Genomic DNA, 8,982 nt, shown 5'->3' with positions numbered 1-8,982 from the left:
TATAATATACAAGTTTCACTTTTTAAATGGAATTACTGAAATCAATCTACTTTTTCATGATATTCTAATTTTATGACCAGCACCTGTATACTGTAAAGTGTTTAAACAATATAGAACTGGAGCATAAATAACCATAAATATCCAGCTATGGACATTTTTACAGTGATGGATATTTGAAAATATCAGAGATGTTGCTGAGTGTTATTTAACTGATTAAGGTTGAAACTGTGGAAAATCAGCATGAAAGGAACAACAGTGATGAATGCAGAATAAATGGGAGTCATTGACATTGTCAGTTACTCCATGGCACCACTAGATGGCAGCAGCTTACAGAGAATCCCACCAATGGTCCTGCTCTGTACCAGTGAGATGAAGGTTGGATGGAGATCAGATCCCCTGGATCTGGAGTCATTGCTCTCCTCCAACCATATTTCTATTTATGGCACAGATATCGTAAGAAGCAACAGTAATCCAGTTCAACCTTCCTGACTAACAGACTCACACTTCTTTCACTTTTTATCTAAGAAGGAGACAAAGCAACAGCAGTGCAGAGCTTCTGGGGGTTTAGTAGTTTCAACTGCGGGTATATATAAAGGAAAAACTGGTCCATTAAGACATGTCCTGATGTCCATTCACCTCCTGAAGGTGATCTAAGTGCTGCTGAATAAAAACTCCACAGATTTCAGGGGAGGAGAAAAAAACAGCAGTAAAGGCAGATCCATCCATCCATCAAACTTTTCCTTTAGCTGGGATCCAGAATTAAACCAAAACCAAAGAAAGAAGGAAGGAAGATAACAGCTCCAAAACAGGCCAGGACCAGGACCAAGACCAGGTAGAGAACCAGGACCAGAACCATGTCCAGAACCAGGACGAGAGCCAGGGCCAGGGCCAAGACCAGAACTAGGACTAGAGCCAGGGCAAGGACCAGGGCTGGTACTAGGTCCAGGACCAGGACAAGGACCAGGACCAGAACCAGGTCCAGAACCAGGATGAGAGCCAGGACCAGAACCAGGATGAGAGCCAGGGCTAAGGCCAAGACCAGAACTAGGACTAGAGCCAGGTCAAGGACCAGGGCTGGTACTAGGTCCAGGACCAGGACAAGGACCAGGACCAGGTCCAGAACCAGGATGAGAGCCAGGGCCAAGGCCAAGACCAGAACTAGGACTAGAGCCAGGTCAAGGACCAGGGCTGGTACTAGGTTCAGGACCAGGACAAGGACCAGGACCAGGTCCAGAACCAGGATGAGAGCCAGGGCCAAGGCCAAGACCAGAACTAGGACTAGAGACAGGGCAAGGACCAGGGCTGGTACTAGGTCCAGGACCAGGACCAGGACCAGGTAGAGGACCAGGACCAGGGCCAGGGCTGAGTATACATCTGGATCTCTTTGAAAAGCAGTTGGTTGACTTTAAATCCACCAAAGATGCAGGAAACTCTGCAAACATCTTTGACTGAGAGTGAGGAAACTGAAGGACTGTAACTAGATTCATCAGTGAGTTCATCTGGTCTCCAGAAACAGGTTAATGAAGGTTAGAAATGACCATGTGAACGTTTCTGTAAACAGGGACCAAGACTTAATGAGGTTCTGGTTCTAACTTTAATAGGATCTTTAGGATCTGAACTACCTGTAAGATCCCTCCACAACATCTAGACTTCCTGAGCTCCACATAAAGCCACATATAGATGGACCCTGAACCTGAGATGTTGTTTGGCCATCATGAACTTCTTCTTAATTATCTGATGAATGCAGCTACAGCCTCTGACGAATCCACCAACATTATATAAAAGCAGCCATAGATGATGGATCACTGCACTGGGGGATGTCTTTCCAGACCCATTTTTAGAGATTATTTTCTATTAACTGCTCAGGATGTCAGGATCGCAGCAGCAAATGACTTCATTAATGTTGAAAAGATTCATTTATCTTCCTAAAAACGGACTAAGCTGACACAGATAAATGCACTGAAGCAGTGTAGAAAGGAAAGCCTGGCATTTTATCCGGGAATATTTTTCTACCAGGCCATCCATTCAAACTCTGTCTACCATGTCCAAACCTCTGCGCTGGTTTCCAATTCATCTCTCATCCAGTCAAAGGTTTAAAATATGCTGCAGTTTGAGGGATCTGTGGAAGATAAGCCTCTTACTGTAGCTTTGCTTCAGTGTTTTATTGCATATTTTCCCCCTCAGTGCGTCTTCTGAGGCCAGTAAGTGGCCCCGTCTCACCGTTTCATATCCACGGGGCCCATCTGGGCAGGAACTATTGATTAGAGGAGCTGCAGTGATGACTTTTGTTCTTTTTACTCATCATTTTTTCTTTTGTACACTCCTGCCTCCCTAATTAGGAGAAATCCAAGCTGAATTACAATTGCCATGGCAACAGTCAGGGTGATATCCCTTTGATATCACCCTGTCCCACAGGGAGAACCGCTCATCACCACCTTCTAAAAATAGAGCGTCTCTTCTCACTCCGTGGCACATGCTCGATGGCCTTCATTCCTCTGCTCAGTCCGGTTTATGCAGATGTTGGACATTTTAGCTGCTTACTGGGAAACCTGTAGCGTGGAATGGTTGGTAAACTGGGCGCTCAGAGTTCTAGATGGGGGGCAATAAACAGAGAGAAATTCTACTGAGGGACAGATAGAAAACCTCTTTGTATTCTGCTCTGTGTGGCTTGTTAGCAGCATTGAGCCATCCACATGTTTAAAGTGATAAAAGCTCTTTTTTAGTCTGTATTTGATGTGTTTACATGTCTGACCAACAATGATGATCAACTTCCAAAGGAAATTTGTCTTGGCTATAGACTCTGCACACTACATCACGCTGTCATGATCTCAGCACTTATGTTTGGTCTGATCACTCATTTCACACAACTGCTTAGCTCCACCCAGTTCTCATTACCATTCATCTGATCCAGCTGCCTCCGTCTCTATTTAACCAGCCTTCAGACCAGTCATCAGTGCCAGATTAATTCAAGCTAATTGGTGAGACTTATTTACTTACCTTTGTTCCAACTACCTGATCCTGACCCTGACCCTGACCACGCCTCTCTGCCTGCCTGATCCTGTTCTGACCTGTTAGCCTGACCTGTCTTTGGACTCCTGCTGGATTTCTAACTGTCTGTGTACCGTACCTGGAACTGTTCTGGATTCCTTTTCGCTACCCCTTCTGACCTCTGACCTCCTTGGTCTGACAACCGAGCACGTCTTTGACACCAGCTTTGGCTTCGCCCTCTGGATTATCTCGCCCACCTTCGTCTGCAGCTTATCTAATAATCAACTGCGGCCTCATTTTACTGATGTAACCTGTATGCAAAAAAATTTTTATTTTGTGTCTAAGTCTAAATCTTCACCCTTAAAGGAAGCTTAAAGGAAGTGAAGCTATTATAGTGAAACTAACTTTACTGAAATTAAAAGCAGCTCTACTTTAAGCATCTCCTGGAAAACCGAGCTCCTCATCCCATCTTTAAGGAGTCCAGCCACTTGTAACCAAGATCTCGTTCTTTCATGACCATAGGTGAGGGTAGGAACGTAGATTGACCGTTAAATAAGAGCTTTGCCTTTTCTCTCTGCTCTCTTTTCACTATGACAGACCGCTGCAGCGTTTGCGTTCTAGCAGCAGCCACCGTACCAGTCCGTCTATTGATCTCAACCTCCATACTTCCACTTACTCTTGAACAGGACCTCAAGATACTGGAACTCCTCCACTGGAGGAAGGAACTCTACTCCAACTTGAAGGGAACAAGCCACCGTTTTCTGGTTGAGAACCAGAACCATGGCTCAGGCTTGGAGGAGCTGATTGGCATCCGCCTGACCCTGGGGACCGAACCACCAGCCCCCAGTGCATGCTGTAGCTCTCTGGAGGAGGGAGCCAACAGAACCACATCATCTCCAGTAGCAGCCATTCAAAATGGCCCTTCCCAGTTAAACGGCAGCCGAATGGCAGCCTACTTCACTGCAAATCTCAGCCAAATGCCCTCCAACTTCCAGCCACTGGCCTTTACAGGGTCTGACCAGGAGATGGCACTTCTCTTTAGATCCTAATGTCCACAAATCATGACAGAAAGAATATTTCAGTGCAAAGATTTATGTTTAAAAAGGAATTGTAGGGGACCAGCCAAGGACCAGCCAAGGACCAGTAGAGGGCCCATCAAGTGGGGAAAAATTTTGAATGGCTACTACTGTACAAAGTGCAGGGACAGGACCCGCCAGTCCCCAAACGGGGCCCCCTCTGGTCCTTGGCTGCAGCTAGAAATCCAGTCTATAAAGGAACAGGACGGGTGATGGAGGGCCTTCCTGGGAAAATTTTACCCCTCTAAAGTTGAAAATCACACTCTGGTGCCCCTTGTTTTGGATGTGAACCACTACCCCAATCTACCAGTTCAGGAGCCACTGTCCATGACCTCCATTCGATGTTGAAGAGTGCCAGCCACAACATCCAGAGACCTGAGGCACTCAGGATGGATCTCCTCTGCCCATAAGCCCTTTCCACGGTGGAGTCCTTTGACCATCTGGGTGACTTCAGCCTGGGCGATAAACAGATCCAATTTCAAGGACCCAGTGTCTTCATCCGCCACTAAAGGCATGTCAGCTGGGTAAGGGGATTTTAACGCATTCCTTCCACGATCCGACGATGTCCTCGGTGAAGGTTAGGAGGTGAAGCATTGCTTTAAGGTTCACAAACAGTTTTTTTCTATGGTCTCTCCTAACTCTTCCCATGCTCCACTGGCCCTCCATGTCTCTCTGATAAAATACCTTTTTTATACATATTCACACATAAATACACTTAAAAGAAAACACCATTTTCTTTATCTTCTGTTAGTCTGATGAAACTTTATGTAACTAGAACAATGTGGAGACTTTTTTTCCTATGAGAACATTTTGAAGGCAAACCTTATAAAGGATGGTGCAGACATCTCCATGGCTTAGTTAGTCCTAGCCAAGACGTTTATCATGTTCTGTTTCCTTTTTCTCTACAGTGACAGTGATGGTATTTTAGACCTGCAGCCTAACTTTTTAATTTTTGATTTTCAGCTTGTTCATGTCAGAGTAAACTGACGATTCAGTGAGATGGCAGCGAGGGGGGGACAGGTCCCTGTACAGCAATACAACTAAAGACCACAACAGAAAGAACACCAACATAAAAAAAAATGTAATCATTAAAATTATTCAATTACATAAATAAATAACTCTAAAACTCTTAATGTAACACATAGCTGCTAACATACACTAATATTAACAGGAGGTAAGAGAGGAGATTAGTAACTGCTGCTCCATCATCCTGACTGAGTCTGGGCTTCATTCATCGATACAGAACAATGATGTTAGCCTGGAGGGGTTCATGCTATACCGCACTGATCGTAAACAGAGAATTCAGCGGTAAGACTAGAGGAGGGGGTCTGTGTTTACATCAACAACAGCTGGTGTAAAAATGCTAGATCGGTTTTCAGCTTCTGCTCTGCAGACATGGAGTTTCTGACTGTTAACTGCAGGCCGTTCTATCTGCCCAGAGAGTTCAGTATGGTTAGCATCACTGCTGTTTATGTGCCCCCCCAGCACTAACACTAAAGAGGCCATGAAGACTCTATACCAGGCTATCTCTGAGCTCCAATCTGCACACAGAGGGTGTTTTCATCATTGCTGGGGATTTTAACCAGGCTAACTTGAAGACTGTTCTCCCTCATTTCTACCAACATGTCGACTTTGCAACTCGAGGTGAAAACACTGTGGATTTAGCCTACTCTAACATCAAAGATGCATTCAGAGCAGCTCCCCCCCCGGGTCTACAGATCATCTATCTGTCATGCTAATTCCTGCATACAGGCCCCAGCTAATCAGGGCTAAACCGACAGTTCAAGAAGTCAGAGTGTGGTGTGAGGAGGTCATGGAGAAAATCCAGGACTGCTTTGAATGATCTGACAATGTTTACATTTGATCTCTGCTGCACTTTATGGAATAGAAATGTTCGGAAAGCTGTAATTTAGTTTTGCATACACTCTGTATATACAAAATGACAATAAAAGTTGTCTGTTTTTTAGCGAGCAGAACTTCTAACTCCACTTACAATTACTAACTATCTGAAGATATAATCTAAAGGTCTAAAACCATCTTTGGATGAACCCTTGTTGATCCCTGGAGAACCACTGAACCAGATTAGCTCCTTATTAGGAGTTTTCAATCATTCTGGTTCATTTTATGTGAGTCTATTTCCTCCTGCCACCTGCAGCCAATGGTCTGTCTGACTTTTTGTTGATTATCTTGGTTCATCTTACATTATTGATCTTTGGTAAAACAAAATATATCAAAGCCCTTTTTTATTAAGCTCGCACGAACCAAAGATTTATCAAAAGCCCAATCGAGACCAAATGAACCAACTAAAGGAGGGGTGGGATGCGGGTTTGATTCCGTACTGGAATCTGACTCCATTCGGTTGGTTCTGCTCCCCCCCAGGGAAACAGTCAGCTCAGCCTACAGGTCTCTCTCCTGTCCACCTTCTTCTGCTTTCAACTAATTTATTGTTAGGAATCAAGTTTTTGTGGGTTGTGTTTTTTTTTGTGTTTTCTTTTTCCACCACTAGATGGTGCCCTGTCCTCGTTTGGGCCTCCACACACACCTGCGACTTGTTGGGTCATCACCAGAGGAGTATTTGAGCAGCGGGCTTCACTACCTTGACGCCAGAGTGTTGTGAGAGTGTTAATGTTATTCACTATCATTGGTGAAAGCACCAAATTTACTGCTGCGATAAAAGAAATGAGAGTCCTTAACATCTGTTAGGATATAATATCAACTGTATCACCTCAGCTTCTTCTCATTTAGTACATTTCAAATGGAAACAAGTACTAAAGTGATATTATTGATCTGAAATGCTGAGAGAAATGACTTGGAATGCAAATCATTCCTAGCGTTGCTCCTTTAAAAGCAAACCTGATGGGTCTGTTATTTTTAACGTATATTTATTTACCAAACGATCTGAATCTGACTCCCTCCCTGACTGATCATTGTCTTCACATCATTGAGGTTTAAACTTTCTCCACAGAGAGCCCAGCTGTGTAAACATTGCCTAATTGACCCTAAACTAGTTTTGCTCCCGTCGATCATGAAAGCTAATATAGACTAATAGCTTTTGTGAAGCACATTATCTCTTGGATGGAGCGAAACAACATCGTTCGCTGCCTTTCTTTGTGTAATCTGACTAACAGATTGCAATGAGTAAAATGCAGCCATCAGAGGCCTCGTCCATCTGGTAGGCTTTTTATATGGAGGATCTCGTTAGACCATGCAGGGTTGTTTATTGCCAGGCGACTTTCTGTCTAGTGTTCTTTATCTACTCCATTTTTGAATCAGTCACACAGAAAAAAGCAAAAGCTGTTTTTTTTTTGCCACTATCTAAAAATAAAAATCCTTTTTGTTTTCCTTCTTTGTGAGGCACTGTTTTAGCACTGTTGAAGCAGCGCCAGTGTTGTGTTTAGACAGCCTCAGCAAGCTGTCCAGAAATCAACACTTCTCACTCTGTGCAGATGGAAAGCTTTTACACCAGTCTTCCACTTTATAATGAACTTGCTGAAAATGCTGTTAAACTGGATTTACCACAATTCATATGCTTGATGTAACTGTTAATAATTATGAAATATAAAAAACATTACAGGTAGGAGATGTAAACAACTGTAAATAAAGGCTGTAGATGATAGAGCTGGGTCTGTTTCTCAGTGTTAAGTCCTGTTTCTCTGCTAGATATAGCAATAGGCTCAGCTTTTACTGTTTCTTTCCCAGGTAGAGCTATTTGTGACGCTACTTTACTCTTAGATTTTCTAACATAGAAAGTATGCTTAAAGGGACTTTTCCTCTCCGCTGTCACTGCATGCATGCTATTGGGTGAAAAGTTAAGCTGTCCAAAATCAGGAGCAATATTTATAAAAGGTGGTTTCTTTTCCCAACTAATTTTTTTCAATATGTCTTACATTCATTTATAAAAATAAAAAAAAGTTCCAAACTTAATATTTAGAATGTCAGTTAAGAATTTGTCAACAGGCTTAACATTAATATTCCAAAATAAACGTTTGTTTAATAAATATTTAGCTACAAACTAAATATTTAATTTCAAACTAAATATTTTGCTAATATGCAATATGATGAAAAGCAGAAGTGAACTACCAAAGTAAAAGCCTGTGAATCTGTATAAAACTCCTACAGCCCTCAGGCTTTTACTTTGGTAGTTCACTTCCGCTTTTAGCCAAGTTAATTTGATTAACTTATTAAAACCTTGAGGGAAACAATATTGCCCATGTTGTAGAACATACAATATAATCCCATATATTATAATATAATATAGGATACAGGGTGTCTTTTTAGATAAAATCCAGTTTCTATGCAATATACTGAAAATTATTTGTTCAATCAAATGGGAGTAATATCAGCATTTGAAACGTCTTGCAGATGTTTTCTGGATGCTAGCATAACCTGCTGCTCCTTTGTTCCTAATGATGCCAGATTTACCAAACCTGCATTAAGGCAGTCATTTGGGGAAAGCTGATTTCGGAGATTCTGCCTCAGAATGTTTCTCAATGTTGACGATAGTGATGGAACGTGCTACAGACTAGTAAGACAAACTGCTCTGCACCACTGGAACTCTCCTAGTCCACCTCAAACACCCTGGACAAAGCATTGGGTGTCATGATCTGGCCTGTTTGCTCTCCCTTAATTGGTTATTTCTTTCACCTGCTGATTCCCCTCCCTGCCTCAATTATCATTTATTCCTCTCACCTGTTTCTTCTGGGTGATATTCTGTTCAGCCTGAGCATTCGGGGCCAGATCATTATTTGTTTTCCGTTAGTCGTTCTGTTGAGTTCTGTTAATTTCAAGGTTAATGTTATGAATCCTGGCGGCCAGTGGACAGAGGGTTTTGTTTCTGTTTCGTCTCCTGATCATCCACTGTTCCTCCCCTGCTGAGCCCTCTGGGTTTTTGGCTCCATATGTGGGGAGGTTCAGTTTT

This window comes from Cyprinodon variegatus, unplaced genomic scaffold (genome assembly GCF_000732505.1).
Source record: "Cyprinodon variegatus isolate N-32 unplaced genomic scaffold, C_variegatus-1.0 Scaffold1750, whole genome shotgun sequence".
NCBI lineage: Eukaryota > Metazoa > Chordata > Actinopteri > Cyprinodontiformes > Cyprinodontidae > Cyprinodon > Cyprinodon variegatus.
This window is presented reverse-complemented; position numbering follows the sequence as displayed.